We start from the raw sequence: 18,444 nt of genomic DNA, 5'->3' as shown, positions 1-18,444 counted from the left end.
TGGAGAAATGTGTCTTGATACAACAAATCATGAATTTATGGCATATAATCAATGTTTTTTGCTTCTTGACACTTTCTAATTGTATTTTTCATTCTTTATTCTTGTTGCAGCTTCAAAAGAATATTAGATCTCATTATTCTCAGTTTAATATTTAACTTCTAATTGTACTCTTCACTTAAAATGTTTGTATTCTATATCTTTTGATTTCAAATATTTTAGCATTTCTGTGTGTTAGTAAGACTGACTATGTTTCTCATTCCACTATATTCTTTTCTGAACCTTCTTATAAAATTAAAAACTGAAAATATTGCTTTTTTAGCATATAAGGTATTTGAAAATGTAAAGCTTAATTTTTTGGCATATCAAGAAAAGTATGTTCAGTTGTTGTTACATTTGATATTTATATATATATAAAATCTCTGTTACATACTAATGTCAATGCAGAATGAAATCTGCTTTCTCTCTGATAAACTTAATAATTAATCTGTATTTCGAAAAACTGAGAATGGGATTTGATGTGTAAATTTTTAAGTCTCTGAATTTTTAAAAATAATTATTTATGTCCTGATGTGTATGTGTTTTACATTTCTTTAACAATACTGCATGTTGAATTTAAACATTTTGTTCTTTCCTTTCATAGATATAAAAAGTTATGAAAGGGACTTGGTTGAAATGCAAACTAATCTTAAGACATGAATGAGGTTTGTATATTTTTGTTTGTCTTTCATATTTTCAAGGTTTTTTTTATTAAATTACCACTTTGTGTTCATATTTAAATGTGTTCTAATGTAAGGGATGATAAAAAGTAACATGAATTATAAATTGGTCCTTTGACCTTGAATTGGAGAAATGTGTCTTGATACAACAAATCATGAATTTATGGCATATAATCAATGTTTTTTGCTTCTTGACACTTTCTAATTGTATTTTTCATTCTTTATTCTTGTTGCAGCTTCAAAAGAATATTAGATCTCATTATTCTCAGTTTAATATTTAACTTCTAATTGTACTCTTCACTTAAAATGTTTGTATTCTATATCTTTTGATTTCAAATATTTTAGCATTTCTGTGTGTTAGTAAGACTGACTATGTTTCTCATTCCACTATATTCTTTTCTGAACCTTCTTATAAAATTAAAAACTGAAAATATTGCTTTTTTAGCATATAAGGTATTTGAAAATGTAAAGCTTAATTTTTTGGCATATCAAGAAAAGTATGTTCAGTTGTTGTTACATTTGATATTTATATATATATAAAATCTCTGTTACATACTAATGTCAATGCAGAATGAAATCTGCTTTCTCTCTGATAAACTTAATAATTAATCTGTATTTCGAAAAACTGAGAATGGGATTTGATGTGTAAATTTTTAAGTCTCTGAATTTTTAAAAATAATTATTTATGTCCTGATGTGTATGTGTTTTACATTTCTTTAACAATACTGCATGTTGAATTTAAACATTTTTTTTCTTTCCTTTCATAGGTATAAAAAGTTATGAAAGGGACTTGGTTGAAATGCAAACTAATCTTAAGACATGAATGAGGTGTGTATATTTTTTGTTTGTCTTTCATATTTTCAAGGTTTTTTTATTGAATTACCACTTTGTGTTCATATTTAAATGTTTTCCAATGTAAGAGGGGAGAAAAAAGTAACATGAATTATAAATTGGTCCTTTGACCTTGAATTGGAGAAATGTGTCTTGATACAACAATTCATGAATTTATGGCATATAATCAATGTTTTTTGCTTCTTGACACTTTCTAATTGTATTTTTCATTCTTTATTCTTGTTGCAGCTGCAACAGAATATTAGATCTCATTATTCTCAGTTTAATATTTAACTTCTAATTGTACTGTTCACTTAAAATGTTTGTATTCTATATCTTTTGATTTCAAATATTGGAGCATTTCTGTGTGTTAGTAAGACTGACTATTTTTCTCATTTCACTATATTCTTTTCTGAACCTTCTTATAAAATTAGAAACTGAAAATATTGCTTTTTTAGCATATAAGGTATTTGAAAATGTGAAGCTTAATTTTTTGGCATATCAAGAAAAGTATGTTCAGTTGTTATTACATTTGATATTTATATATATCTAAAATCTCTGTTACATACTAATGTCAATGCAGAATGAAATCTAATTTCTCTCTGATAAACTTAATAATTAATCTGTATTTCGAAAAACTGAGAATGGGATTTGATGTGTAAATTTTTAAGTCTCTGAATTTTTAAAAATAATTATTTATGTCCTGATGTGTATGTGTTTTACATTTCTTTAACAATACTGCATGTTGAATTTAAACATTTTTTTCTTTCCTTTCATAGGTATAAAAAGTTATGAAAGGGACTTGGTTGAAATGCAAACTAATCTTAAGACATGAATGAGGTTTGTATATTTTTGTTTGTCTTTCATATTTTCAAGGTTTTTTTTATTGAATTACCACTTTGTGTTCATATTTAAATGTGTTCTAATGTAAGGGATGATAAAAAGTAACATGAATTATAAATTGGTCCTTTGGCCTTGAATTGGAGAAATGTGTCTTGATACAACAAATCATGAATTTATGGCATATAATCAATGTTTTTTGCTTCTTGACACTTTCTAATTGTATTTTTCATTCTTTATTCTTGTTGCAGCTGCAACAGAATATTAGATCTCATTATTCTCAGTTTAATATTTAACTTCTAATTGTACTGTTCACTTAAAATGTTTGTATTCTATATCTTTTGATTTCAAATATTGGAGCATTTCTGTGTGTTAGTAAGACTGACTATGTTTCTCATTTCACTATATTCTTTTCTGAACCTTCTTATAAAATTAAAAACTGAAAATATTGCTTTTTTAGCATATAAGGTATTTGAAAATGTAAAGCTTAATTTTTTGGCATATCAAGAAAAGTATGTTCAGTTGTTATTACATTTTATATTTATATATATCTAAAATCTCTGTTACATACTAATGTCAATGCAGAATGAAATCTGCTTTCTCTCTGATAAACTTAATAATTAATCTGTATTTCGAAAAACTGAGAATGAGATTTGATGTGTAAATTTTTAAGTCTCTGAATTTTTAAAAATAATTATTTATGTCCTGATGTGTATGTGTTTTACATTTCTTTAACAATACTGCATGTTGAATTTAAACATTTTTTTCTTTCCTTTCATAGGTATAAAAAGTTATGAAAGGGACTTGGTTGAAATGCAAACTAATCTTAAGACATGAATGAGGTGTGTATATTTTTGTTTGTCTTTCATATTTTCAAGGTTTTTTTATTGAATTACCACTTTGTGTTCATATTTAAATGTTTTCCAATGTAAGAGGGGAGAAAAAAGTAACATGAATTATAAATTGGTCCTTTGACCTTGAATTGGAGAAATGTGTCTTGATACAACAAATCATGAATTTATGGCATCTAATCAATGTTTTTTGCTTCTTGACACTTTCTAATTGTATTTTTCATTCTTTATTCTTGTTGCAGCTGCAACAGAATATTAGATCTCATTATTCTCAGTTTAATATTTAACTTCTAATTGTACTGTTCACTTAAAATGTTTGTATTCTATATCTTTTGATTTCAAATATTGGAGCATTTCTGTGTGTTAGTAAGACTGACTATGTTTCTCATTTCACTATATTCTTTTCTGAACCTTCTTATAAAATTAAAAACTGAAAATATTGCTTTTTTAGCATATAAGGTATTTGAAAATGTAAAGCTTAATTTTTTGGCATATCAAGAAAAGTATGTTCAGTTGTTATTACATTTGATATTTATATATATCTAAAATCTCTGTTACATACTAATGTCAATGCAGAATGAAATCTGCTTTCTCTCTGATAAACTTAATAATTAATCTGTATTTCGAAAAACTGAGAATGGGATTTGATGTGTAAATTTTTAAGTCTCTGAATTTTTAAAAATAATTATTTATGTCCTGATGTGTATGTGTTTTACATTTCTTTAACAATACTGCATGTTGAATTTAAACATTTTTTTCTTTCCTTTCATAGGTATAAAAAGTTATGAAAGGGACTTGGTTGAAATGCAAACTAATCTTAAGACATGAATGAGGTTTGTATATTTTTGTTTGTCTTTCATATTTTCAAGGTTTTTTTTATTGAATTACCACTTTGTATTCATATTTAAATGTGTTCTAATGTAAGGGATGATAAAAAGTAACATAAATTATAAATTTGACCTTGAATTGGAGAAATGTGTCTTGATACAACAAATCATGAATTTATGGCATATAATCAATGTTTTTTGCTTCTTGACACGTTCTAATTGTATTTTTCATTCTTTATTCTTGTTGCAGCTGCAACAGAATATTAGATCTCATTATTCTCAGTTTAATATTTAACTTCTAATTGTACTGTTCACTTAAAATGTTTGTATTCTATATCTTTTGATTTCAAATATTGGAGCATTTCTGTGTGTTAGTAAGACTGACTATGTTTCTCATTTCACTATATTCTTTTCTGAACCTTCTTATAAAATTAAAAACTGAAAATATTGCTTTTTTAGCATATAAGGTATTTGAAAATGTAAAGCTTAATTTTTTGGCATATCAAGAAAAGTATGTTCAGTTGTTATTACATTTGATATTTATATATATCTAAAATCTCTGTTACATACTAATGTCAATGCAGAATGAAATCTGCTTTCTCTCTGATAAACTTAATAATTAATCTGTATTTCGAAAAACTGAGAATGGGATTTGATGTGTAAATTTTTAAGTCTCTGAATTTTTAAAAATAATTATTTATGTCCTGATGTGTATGTGTTTTACATTTCTTTAACAATACTGCATGTTGAATTTAAACATTTTTTTCTTTCCTTTCATAGGTATAAAAAGTTATGAAAGGGACTTGGTTGAAATGCAAACTAATCTTAAGACATGAATGAGGGGTGTATATTTTTGGTAGTCTTTCATATTTTCAAGGTTTTTTTTATTGAATTACCACTTTGTATTCATATTTAAATGTTTTCCAATGTAAGAGGGGAGAAAAAAGTAACATGAATTATAAATTGGTCCTTTGACCTTGAATTGGAGAAATGTGTCTTGATACAACAAATCATGAATTTATGGCATATAATCAATGTTTTTTGCTTCTTGACACTTTCTAATTGTATTTTTCATTCTTTATTCTTGTTGCAGCTGCAACAGAATATTAGATCTCATTATTCTCAGTTTAATATTTAACTTCTAATTGTACTGTTCACTTAAAATGTTTGTATTCTATATCTTTTGATTTCAAATATTGGAGCATTTCTGTGTGTTAGTAAGACTGACTATGTTTCTCATTTCACTATATTCTTTTCTGAACCTTCTTATAAAATTAAAAACTGAAAATATTGCTTTTTTAGCATATAAGGTATTTGAAAATGTAAAGCTTAATTTTTTGGCATATCAAGAAAAGTATGTTCAGTTGTTATTACATTTGATATTTATATATATCTAAAATCTCTGTTACATACTAATGTCAATGCAGAATGAAATCTGCTTTCTCTCTGATAAACTTAATAATTAATCTGTATTTCGAAAAACTGAGAATGGGATTTGATGTGTAAATTTTTAAGTCTCTGAATTTTTAAAAATAATTATTTATGTCCTGATGTGTATGTGTTTTACATTTCTTTAACAATACTGCATGTTGAATTTAAACATTTTTTTCTTTCCTTTCATAGGTATAAAAAGTTATGAAAGGGACTTGGTTGAAATGCAAACTAATCTTAAGACATGAATGAGGTTTGTATATTTTTGTTTGTCTTTCATATTTTCAAGGTTTTTTTTATTGAATTACCACTTTGTATTCATATTTAAATGTTTTCCAATGTAAGAGGGGAGAAAAAAGTAACATGAATTATAAATTGGTCCTTTGACCTTGAATTGGAGAAATGTGTCTTGATACAACAAATCATGAATTTATGGCATATAATCAATGTTTTTTGCTTCTTGACACGTTCTAATTGTATTTTTCATTCTTTATTCTTGTTGCAGCTGCAACAGAATATTAGATCTCATTATTCTCAGTTTAATATTTAACTTCTAATTGTACTGTTCACTTAAAATGTTTGTATTCTATATCTTTTGATTTCAAATATTGGAGCATTTCTGTGTGTTAGTAAGACTGACTATGTTTCTCATTCCACTATATTCTTTTCTGAACCTTCTTATAAAATTAAAAATTGAAAATATTGCTTTTTTAGCATATAAGGTATTTGAAAATGTAAAGCTTAATTTTTTGGCATATCAAGAAAAGTATGTTCAGTTGTTATTACATTTGATATTTATATATATCTAAAATCTCTGTTACATACTAATGTCAATGCAGAATGAAATCTGCTTTCTCTCTGATAAACTTAATAATTAATCTGTATTTCGAAAAACTGAGAATGGGATTTGATGTGTAAATTTTTAAGTCTCTGAATTTTTAAAAATAATTATTTATGTCCTGATGTGTATGTGTTTTACATTTCTTTAACAATACTGCATGTTGAATTTAAACATTTTTTTCTTTCCTTTCATAGGTATAAAAAGTTATGAAAGGGACTTGGTTGAAATGCAAACTAATCTTAAGACATGAATGAGGGGTGTATATTTTTGGTAGTCTTTCATATTTTCAAGGTTTTTTTTATTGAATTACCACTTTGTATTCATATTTAAATGTTTTCCAATGTAAGAGGGGAGAAAAAAGTAACATGAATTATAAATTGGTCCTTTGACCTTGAATTGGAGAAATGTGTCTTGATACAACAAATCATGAATTTATGGCATATAATCAATGTTTTTTGCTTCTTGACACTTTCTAATTGTATTTTTCATTCTTTATTCTTGTTGCAGCTGCAACAGAATATTAGATCTCATTATTCTCAGTTTAATATTTAACTTCTAATTGTACTGTTCACTTAAAATGTTTGTATTCTATATCTTTTGATTTCAAATATTGGAGCATTTCTGTGTGTTAGTAAGACTGACTATGTTTCTCATTTCACTATATTCTTTTCTGAACCTTCTTATAAAATTAAAAACTGAAAATATTGCTTTTTTAGCATATAAGGTATTTGAAAATGTAAAGCTTAATTTTTTGGCATATCAAGAAAAGTATGTTCAGTTGTTATTACATTTGATATTTATATATATCTAAAATCTCTGTTACATACTAATGTCAATGCAGAATGAAATCTGCTTTCTCTCTGATAAACTTAATAATTAATCTGTATTTCGAAAAACTGAGAATGGGATTTGATGTGTAAATTTTTAAGTCTCTGAATTTTTAAAAATAATTATTTATGTCCTGATGTGTATGTGTTTTACATTTCTTTAACAATACTGCATGTTGAATTTAAACATTTTTTTCTTTCCTTTCATAGGTATAAAAAGTTATGAAAGGGACTTGGTTGAAATGCAAACTAATCTTAAGACATGAATGAGGTTTGTATATTTTTGTTTGTCTTTCATATTTTCAAGGTTTTTTTTATTGAATTACCACTTTGTATTCATATTTAAATGTTTTCCAATGTAAGAGGGGAGAAAAAAGTAACATGAATTATAAATTGGTCCTTTGACCTTGAATTGGAGAAATGTGTCTTGATACAACAAATCATGAATTTATGGCATATAATCAATGTTTTTTGCTTCTTGACACGTTCTAATTGTATTTTTCATTCTTTATTCTTGTTGCAGCTGCAACAGAATATTAGATCTCATTATTCTCAGTTTAATATTTAACTTCTAATTGTACTGTTCACTTAAAATGTTTGTATTCTATATCTTTTGATTTCAAATATTGGAGCATTTCTGTGTGTTAGTAAGACTGACTATGTTTCTCATTCCACTATATTCTTTTCTGAACCTTCTTATAAAATTAAAAATTGAAAATATTGCTTTTTTAGCATATAAGGTATTTGAAAATGTAAAGCTTAATTTTTTGGCATATCAAGAAAAGTATGTTCAGTTGTTATTACATTTGAATTTTAATTATATCTAAAATCTCTGTTACATACTAATGTCAATGTAGAATGAAATCTGCTTTTTCTCTGATAAACTTAATAATTAATCTGTATTTCGAAAAACTGAGAATGGGATTTGATGTGTAAATTTTTAAGTCTCTGAATTTTTAAAAATAATTATTTATGTCCTGATGTGTATGTGTTTTACATTTCTTTAACAATACTGCATGTTGAATTTAAACATTTTGTTCTTTCCTTTCATAGATATAAAAAGTTATGAAAGGGACTTGGTTGAAATGCAAACTAATCTTAAGACATGAATGAGGTTTGTATATTTTTGTTTGTCTTTCATATTTTCAAGGTTTTTTTTATTAAATTACCACTTTGTGTTCATATTTAAATGTGTTCTAATGTAAGGGATGATAAAAAGTAACATGAATTATAAATTGGTCCTTTGACCTTGAATTGGAGAAATGTGTCTTGATACAACAAATCATGAATTTATGGCATATAATCAATGTTTTTTGCTTCTTGACACTTTCTAATTGTATTTTTCATTCTTTATTCTTGTTGCAGCTTCAAAAGAATATTAGATCTCATTATTCTCAGTTTAATATTTAACTTCTAATTGTACTCTTCACTTAAAATGTTTGTATTCTATATCTTTTGATTTCAAATATTTTAGCATTTCTGTGTGTTAGTAAGACTGACTATGTTTCTCATTCCACTATATTCTTTTCTGAACCTTCTTATAAAATTAAAAACTGAAAATATTGCTTTTTTAGCATATAAGGTATTTGAAAATGTGAAGCTTAATTTTTTGGCATATCAAGAAAAGTATGTTCAGTTGTTATTACATTTGATATTTATATATATCTAAAATCTCTGTTACATACTAATGTCAATGCAGAATGAAATCTGCTTTCTCTCTGATAAACTTAATAATTAATCTGTATTTCGAAAAACTGAGAATGGGATTTGATGTGTAAATTTTTAAGTCTCTGAATTTTTAAAAATAATTATTTATGTCCTGATGTGTATGTGTTTTACATTTCTTTAACAATACTGCATGTTGAATTTAAACATTTTTTTCTTTCCTTTCATAGGTATAAAAAGTTATGAAAGGGACTTGGTTGAAATGCAAACTAATCTTAAGACATGAATGAGGTTTGTATATTTTTGTTTGTCTTTCATATTTTCAAGGTTTTTTTTATTGAATTACCACTTTGTGTTCATATTTAAATGTGTTCTAATGTAAGGGATGATAAAAAGTAACATGAATTATAAATTGGTCCTTTGGCCTTGAATTGGAGAAATGTGTCTTGATACAACAAATCATGAATTTATGGCATATAATCAATGTTTTTTGCTTCTTGACACTTTCTAATTGTATTTTTCATTCTTTATTCTTGTTGCAGCTGCAACAGAATATTAGATCTCATTATTCTCAGTTTAATATTTAACTTCTAATTGTACTGTTCACTTAAAATGTTTGTATTCTATATCTTTTGATTTCAAATATTGGAGCATTTCTGTGTGTTAGTAAGACTGACTATGTTTCTCATTTCACTATATTCTTTTCTGAACCTTCTTATAAAATTAAAAACTGAAAATATTGCTTTTTTAGCATATAAGGTATTTGAAAATGTAAAGCTTAATTTTTTGGCATATCAAGAAAAGTATGTTCAGTTGTTATTACATTTGATATTTATATATATCTAAAATCTCTGTTACATACTAATGTCAATGCAGAATGAAATCTGCTTTCTCTCTGATAAACTTAATAATTAATCTGTATTTCGAAAAACTGAGAATGAGATTTGATGTGTAAATTTTTAAGTCTCTGAATTTTTAAAAATAATTATTTATGTCCTGATGTGTATGTGTTTTACATTTCTTTAACAATACTGCATGTTGAATTTAAACATTTTTTTCTTTCCTTTCATAGGTATAAAAAGTTATGAAAGGGACTTGGTTGAAATGCAAACTAATCTTAAGACATGAATGAGGTGTGTATATTTTTGTTTGTCTTTCATATTTTCAAGGTTTTTTTATTGAATTACCACTTTGTGTTCATATTTAAATGTGTTCTAATGTAAGGGATGATAAAAAGTAACATAAATTATAAATTTGACCTTGAATTGGAGAAATGTGTCTTGATACAACAAATCATGAATTTATGGCATATAATCAATGTTTTTTGCTTCTTGGCACTTTCTAATTGTATTTTTTATTCTTTATTCTTGTTGCAGCTGCAACAGAATATTAGATCTCATTATTCTCAGTTTAATATTTAACTTCTAATTGTACTGTTCACTTAAAATGTTTGTATTCTATATCTTTTGATTTCAAATATTGGAGCATTTCTGTGTGTTAGTAAGACTGACTATGTTTCTCATTCCACTATATTCTTTTCTGAACCTTCTTATAAAATTAAAAATTGAAAATATTGCTTTTTTAGCATATAAGGTATTTGAAAATGTAAAGCTTAATTTTTTGGCATATCAAGAAAAGTATGTTCAGTTGTTATTACATTTGAATTTTAATTATATCTAAAATCTCTGTTACATACTAATGTCAATGCAGAATGAAATCTGCTTTTTCTCTGATAAACTTAATAATTAATCTGTATTTCGAAAAACTGAGAATGGGATTTGATGTGTAAATTTTGAAGTCTCTTAATTTTTAAAAATAATTATTTATGTCCTGATGTGTATGTGTTTTACATTTCTTTAACAATACTGCATGTTGAATGTAAACATTTTTTTCTTTCCTTTCATAGGTATAAAAAGTTATGAAAGGGACTTGGTTGAAATGCAAACTAATCTTAAGACATGAATGAGGTGTGTATATTTCTGTTTGTCTTTCATATTTTCAAGGTTTTTTTATTGAATTACCACTTTGTGTTCATATTTAAATGTGTTCTAATGTAAGGGATGATAAAAAGTAACATAAATTATAAATTTGACCTTGAATTGGAGAAATGTGTCTTGATACAACAAATCATGAATTTATGGCATCTAATCAATGTTTTTTGCTTCTTGACACTTTCTAATTGTATTTTTCATTCTTTATTCTTGTTGCAGCTGCAACAGAATATTAGATCTCATTATTCTCAGTTTAATATTTATCTTCTAATTGTACTGTTCACTTAAAATGTTTGTATTCTATATCTTTTGATTTCAAATATTGGAGCATTTCTGTGTGTTAGTAAGACTGACTATGTTTCTCATTTCACTATATTCTTTTCTGAACCTTCTTATAAAATTAAAAACTGAAAATATTGCTTTTTTAGCATATAAGGTATTTGAAAATGTAAAGCTTAATTTTTTGGCATATCAAGAAAAGTATGTTCAGTTGTTATTACATTTGATATTTATATATATCTAAAATCTCTGTTACATACTAATGTCAATGCAGAATGAAATCTGCTTTCTCTCTGATAAACTTAATAATTAATCTGTATTTCGAAAAACTGAGAATGGGATTTGATGTGTAAATTTTTAAGTCTCTGAATTTTTAAAAATAATTATTTATGTCCTGATGTGTATGTGTTTTACATTTCTTTAACAATACTGCATGTTGAATTTAAACATTTTTTTCTTTCCTTTCATAGGTATAAAAAGTTATGAAAGGGACTTGGTTGAAATGCAAACTAATCTTAAGACATGAATGAGGTTTGTATATTTTTGTTTGTCTTTCATATTTTCAAGGTTTTTTTTATTGAATTACCACTTTGTATTCATATTTAAATGTTTTCCAATGTAAGAGGGGAGAAAAAAGTAACATGAATTATAAATTGGTCCTTTGACCTTGAATTGGAGAAATGTGTCTTGATACAACAAATCATGAATTTATGGCATATAATCAATGTTTTTTGCTTCTTGACACTTTCTAATTGTATTTTTCATTCTTTATTCTTGTTGCAGCTTCAAAAGAATATTAGATCTCATTATTCTCAGTTTAATATTTAACTTCTAATTGTACTCTTCACTTAAAATGTTTGTATTCTATATCTTTTGATTTCAAATATTTTAGCATTTCTGTGTGTTAGTAAGACTGACTATGTTTCTCATTCCACTATATTCTTTTCTGAACCTTCTTATAAAATTAAAAACTGAAAATATTGCTTTTTTAGCATATAAGGTATTTGAAAATGTGAAGCTTAATTTTTTGGCATATCAAGAAAAGTATGTTCAGTTGTTATTACATTTGATATTTATATATATCTAAAATCTCTGTTACATACTAATGTCAATGCAGAATGAAATCTGCTTTCTCTCTGATAAACTTAATAATTAATCTGTATTTCGAAAAACTGAGAATGGGATTTGATGTGTAAATTTTTAAGTCTCTGAATTTTTAAAAATAATTATTTATGTCCTGATGTGTATGTGTTTTACATTTCTTTAACAATACTGCATGTTGAATTTAAACATTTTTTTCTTTCCTTTCATAGGTATAAAAAGTTATGAAAGGGACTTGGTTGAAATGCAAACTAATCTTAAGACATGAATGAGGTTTGTATATTTTTGTTTGTCTTTCATATTTTCAAGGTTTTTTTTATTGAATTACCACTTTGTGTTCATATTTAAATGTGTTCTAATGTAAGGGATGATAAAAAGTAACATGAATTATAAATTGGTCCTTTGGCCTTGAATTGGAGAAATGTGTCTTGATACAACAAATCATGAATTTATGGCATATAATCAATGTTTTTTGCTTCTTGACACTTTCTAATTGTATTTTTCATTCTTTATTCTTGTTGCAGCTGCAACAGAATATTAGATCTCATTATTCTCAGTTTAATATTTAACTTCTAATTGTACTGTTCACTTAAAATGTTTGTATTCTATATCTTTTGATTTCAAATATTGGAGCATTTCTGTGTGTTAGTAAGACTGACTATGTTTCTCATTTCACTATATTCTTTTCTGAACCTTCTTATAAAATTAAAAACTGAAAATATTGCTTTTTTAGCATATAAGGTATTTGAAAATGTAAAGCTTAATTTTTTGGCATATCAAGAAAAGTATGTTCAGTTGTTATTACATTTGATATTTATATATATCTAAAATCTCTGTTACATACTAATGTCAATGCAGAATGAAATCTGCTTTCTCTCTGATAAACTTAATAATTAATCTGTATTTCGAAAAACTGAGAATGAGATTTGATGTGTAAATTTTTAAGTCTCTGAATTTTTAAAAATAATTATTTATGTCCTGATGTGTATGTGTTTTACATTTCTTTAACAATACTGCATGTTGAATTTAAACATTTTTTTCTTTCCTTTCATAGGTATAAAAAGTTATGAAAGGGACTTGGTTGAAATGCAAACTAATCTTAAGACATGAATGAGGTGTGTATATTTTTGTTTGTCTTTCATATTTTCAAGGTTTTTTTATTGAATTACCACTTTGTGTTCATATTTAAATGTGTTCTAATGTAAGGGATGATAAAAAGTAACATAAATTATAAATTTGACCTTGAATTGGAGAAATGTGTCTTGATACAACAAATCATGAATTTATGGCATATAATCAATGTTTTTTGCTTCTTGGCACTTTCTAATTGTATTTTTTATTCTTTATTCTTGTTGCAGCTGCAACAGAATATTAGATCTCATTATTCTCAGTTTAATATTTAACTTCTAATTGTACTGTTCACTTAAAATGTTTGTATTCTATATCTTTTGATTTCAAATATTGGAGCATTTCTGTGTGTTAGTAAGACTGACTATGTTTCTCATTCCACTATATTCTTTTCTGAACCTTCTTATAAAATTAAAAATTGAAAATATTGCTTTTTTAGCATATAAGGTATTTGAAAATGTAAAGCTTAATTTTTTGGCATATCAAGAAAAGTATGTTCAGTTGTTATTACATTTGAATTTTAATTATATCTAAAATCTCTGTTACATACTAATGTCAATGCAGAATGAAATCTGCTTTTTCTCTGATAAACTTAATAATTAATCTGTATTTCGAAAAACTGAGAATGGGATTTGATGTGTAAATTTTGAAGTCTCTTAATTTTTAAAAATAATTATTTATGTCCTGATGTGTATGTGTTTTACATTTCTTTAACAATACTGCATGTTGAATGTAAACATTTTTTTCTTTCCTTTCATAGGTATAAAAAGTTATGAAAGGGACTTGGTTGAAATGCAAACTAATCTTAAGACATGAATGAGGTGTGTATATTTCTGTTTGTCTTTCATATTTTCAAGGTTTTTTTATTGAATTACCACTTTGTGTTCATATTTAAATGTGTTCTAATGTAAGGGATGATAAAAAGTAACATAAATTATAAATTTGACCTTGAATTGGAGAAATGTGTCTTGATACAACAAATCATGAATTTATGGCATATAATCAATGTTTTTTGCTTCTTGACACTTTCTAATTGTATTTTTTATTCTTTATTCTTGTTGCAGCTGCAACAGAATATTAGATCTCATTATTCTCAGTTTAATATTTAACTTCTAATTGTACTGTTCACTTAAAATGTTTGTATTCTATATCTTTTGATTTCAAATATTGGAGCATTTCTGTGTGTTAGTAACACTGACTATGTTTCTCATTTCACTATATTCTTTTCTGAACCTTCTTATAAAATTAAAAACTGAAAATATTGCTTTTTTAGCATATAAGGTATTTGAAAATGTAAAGCTTAATTTTTTGGCATATCAAGAAAAGTATGTTTAGTTGTTATTACATTTGAAATTTATATATATCTAAAATCTCTGTTACATACTAATGTCAATACAGAATGAAATCTGCTTTCTCTCTGATAAACTTAATAATTAATCTGTATTTCGAAAAACTGAGAATGGGATTTGATGTGTAAATTTTGAAGTCTCTGAATTTTTAAAAATAATTATTTATGTCCTGATGTGTATGTGTTTTACATTTCTTTAACAATACTGCATGTTGAATTTAAACATTTTTTTCTTTCCTTTCATAGGTATAAAAAGTTACGAAAGGGACTTGGTTGAAATGCAAACTAATCTTAAGACATGAATGAGGTGTGTATATTTTTGTTTGTCTTTCATATTTTCAAGGTTTTTTTATTGAATTACCACTTTGTGTTCATATTTAAATGTGTTCTAATGTAAGGGATGAGAAAAAAGTAACATGAATTATAAATTGGTCCTTTGACCTTGAATTGGAGAAATGTGTCTTGATACAACAAATCATGAATTTATGGCATATAATCAATGTTTTTTGCTTCTTGACACTTTCTAATTGTATTTTTCATTCTTTATTCTTGTTACAGCTGCAACAGAATATTAGATCTCATTATTCTCAGTTTAATATTTAACTTCTAATTGTACTGTTCACTTAAAATGTTTGTATTCTATATCTTTTGATTTCAAATATTGGAGCATTTCTGTGTGTTAGTAAGACTGACTATGTTTCTCATTTCACTATATTCTTTTCTGAACCTTCTTATAAAATTAAAAACTGAAAATATTGCTTTTTTAGCATATAAGGTATTTGAAAATGTAAAGCTTAATTTTTTGGCATATCAAGAAAAGTATGTTCAGTTGTTATTACATTTGAATTTTAATTATATCTAAAATCTCTGTTACATACTAATGTCAACGCAGAATGAAATCTGCTTTCTCTCTGATAAACTTAATAATTAATCTGTATTTCGAAAAACTGAGAATGGGATTTGATGTGTAAATTATTAAGTCTCTGAATTTTTAAAAATAATTATTTATGTCCTATTGTGTATGTGTTTTACATTTCTTTAACAATACTGCATGTTGAATTTAAAAATTTTTTTCTTTCCTTTCATAGGTATAAAAAGTTATGAAAGGGACTTGGTTGAAATGCAAACTAATCTTAAGACATGATTGAGGTGTGTATATTTTTGTTTGTCTTTCATATTTTCAAGTTTTTTTTATTGAATTACCACTTTGTGTTCAAATTTAAATGTGATCCAATGTAAGGGATGAGAAAAAATTAACATGAATTATAAATTGGTCCTTTGACCTTGAATTGGAGAAATGTGTCTTGATACAACAAATCATGAATTTATGGCATAAAATCAATGTTTTTTGCTTCTTGACACTTTCTATTTGTATTTTTCATTCTTTATTCTTGTTGCAGCTGCAACAGAATATTAGATCTCATTATTCTCAGTTTAATATTTAACTTCTAATTGTACTGTCACTTATAGTGTTTGTATTCTATATGTTTTGATTTCAAATGTTGGCGCATTTCTGTGTGTTAGTAAGACTGACTATGTTTCTCATTCCACTATATTCTTTTCTGAACCTTTTTATAAAATTAAAATCTGAAAATATTGCTTTTTTAGCATATAAGGTATTTGAAAATGTAAAGCTTAATTTTTTGGCATATCATGAAAAGTATGTTCAGTTGTTATTACATTTGAATTTTAATTATATCTAAAATCTCTTTTACATACTAATGTCAATGCAGAATGAAATCTGCTTTCTCTCTCATAAACTTAATAATTAATCTGTATTTCGAAAAACTGAGAATGGGTGTTGATGTGTAAATTTTTAAGTCTCTGAATTTTTAAAAATAATTATTTATGTCCTGATGTGTATGTGTTTTAAATTTCTTTAACAGTACTGCATGATGAATTTAAAAATTTTTTTCTTTCCTTTCATAGGTATAAAAAGTTATGAAAGGGACTTGGTTGAAATGCAAAAAAGGAGTTAAACTAATCTTAAGACATGAATGAGGTGTGTATATTTTTGTTTGTCTTTCATATTTTCAAGTTTTTTTTATTGAATTACTACTTTGTGTTCATATTTAAATGTGTTGGAATGTAAGGGATGAGAAAAAAGTAACATGAATTAAAAATTGGTCCTTTGACCTTGAATTGGAGAAATGTGTCTTGATACAACAAATCATGAATTTATGGCATGAAATCAATGTTTTTTGCTTCTTGACACTTTCTATTTGTATTTTTCATTCTTTATTCTTGTTGCAGCTGCAACAGAATATTAGATCTCATTATTCTCAGTTTAATATTTAACTTCTAATTGTACTGTTCACTTAAAGTGTTTGTATTCTATATCTTTTAATTTCAAATATTGGAGCATTTCTGTGTGTTAGTAAGACTGACTATGTTTTTTATTCCACTATATTCTTTTCTGAGCCTTTTAATAAAATTAAAAACTGAAAATATTGCTTTTTTATCATATAAGGTATTTGAAAATGTAAAGCTTAATTTTTTGGCATATCAAGAAAAGTATGTTCAGTTGTTATTACATTTGAATTTTAATTATATCTAAAATCTCTGTTACATACTAATGTCAACGCAGAATGAAATCTGCTTTCTCTCTGATAAACTTAATAATTAATCTGTATTTCGAAAAACTGAGAATGGGATTTGATGTGTAAATTATTAAGTCTCTGAATTTTTAAAAATAATTATTTATGTCCTGATGTGTATGTGTTTTACATTTCTTTAACAGTACTGCATGATGAATTTAAACATTTTTTTCTTTCCTTTCATAGGTATAAAAAGTTATGAAAGGGACTTGGTTGAAATGCAAACTAATCTTAAGACATGAATGAGGTGTGTATATTTTTGTTTGTCTTTCATATTTTCAAGGTTTTTTTATTGAATTACCACTTTGTGTTCATATTTAAATGTGTTCTAATGTAAGGGATGATAAAAAGTAACATAAATTATAAATTTGACCTTGAATTGGAGAAATGTGTCTTGATACAACAAATCATGAATTTATGGCATATAATCAATGTTTTTTGCTTCTTGACACTTTCTAATTGTATTTTTCATTCTTTATTCTTGTTACAGCTGCAACAGAATATTAGATCTCATTATTCTCAGTTTAATATTTAACTTCTAATTGTACTGTTCACTTAAAATGTTTGTATTCTATATCTTTTGATTTCAAATATTGGAGCATTTCTGTGTGTTAGTAAGACTGACTATGTTTCTCATTTCACTATATTCTTTTCTGAACCTTCTTATAAAATTAAAAACTGAAAATATTGCTTTTTTAGCATATAAGGTATTTGAAAATGTAAAGCTTAATTTTTTGGCATATCAAGAAAAGTATGTTCAGTTGTTATTACATTTGAATTTTAATTATATCTAAAATCTCTGTTACATACTAATGTCAACGCAGAATGAAATCTGCTTTCTCTCTGATAAACTTAATAATTAATCTGTATTTCGAAAAACTGAGAATGGGATTTGATGTGTAAATTATTAAGTCTCTGAAATTTTAAAAATAATTATTTATGTCCTGTTGTGTATGTGTTTTACATTTCTTTAACAATACTGCATGTTGAATTTAAAAATTTTTTTCTTTCCTTTCATAGGTATAAAAAGTTATGAAAGGGACTTGGCTGAAATGCAAACTAATCTTAAGACATGATTGAGGTGTGTATATTTTTGTTTGTCTTTCATATTTTCAAGTTTTTTTTATTGAATTACCACTTTGTGTTCAAATTTAAATGTGATCCAATGTAA

The sequence above is a fragment of the Argiope bruennichi genome, chromosome X2 (genome assembly GCF_947563725.1).
Source record: "Argiope bruennichi chromosome X2, qqArgBrue1.1, whole genome shotgun sequence".
In the NCBI taxonomy this organism is placed as follows: Eukaryota; Metazoa; Arthropoda; class Arachnida; order Araneae; family Araneidae; genus Argiope; species Argiope bruennichi.
Note: the sequence above shows the minus strand (reverse complement) of the source record.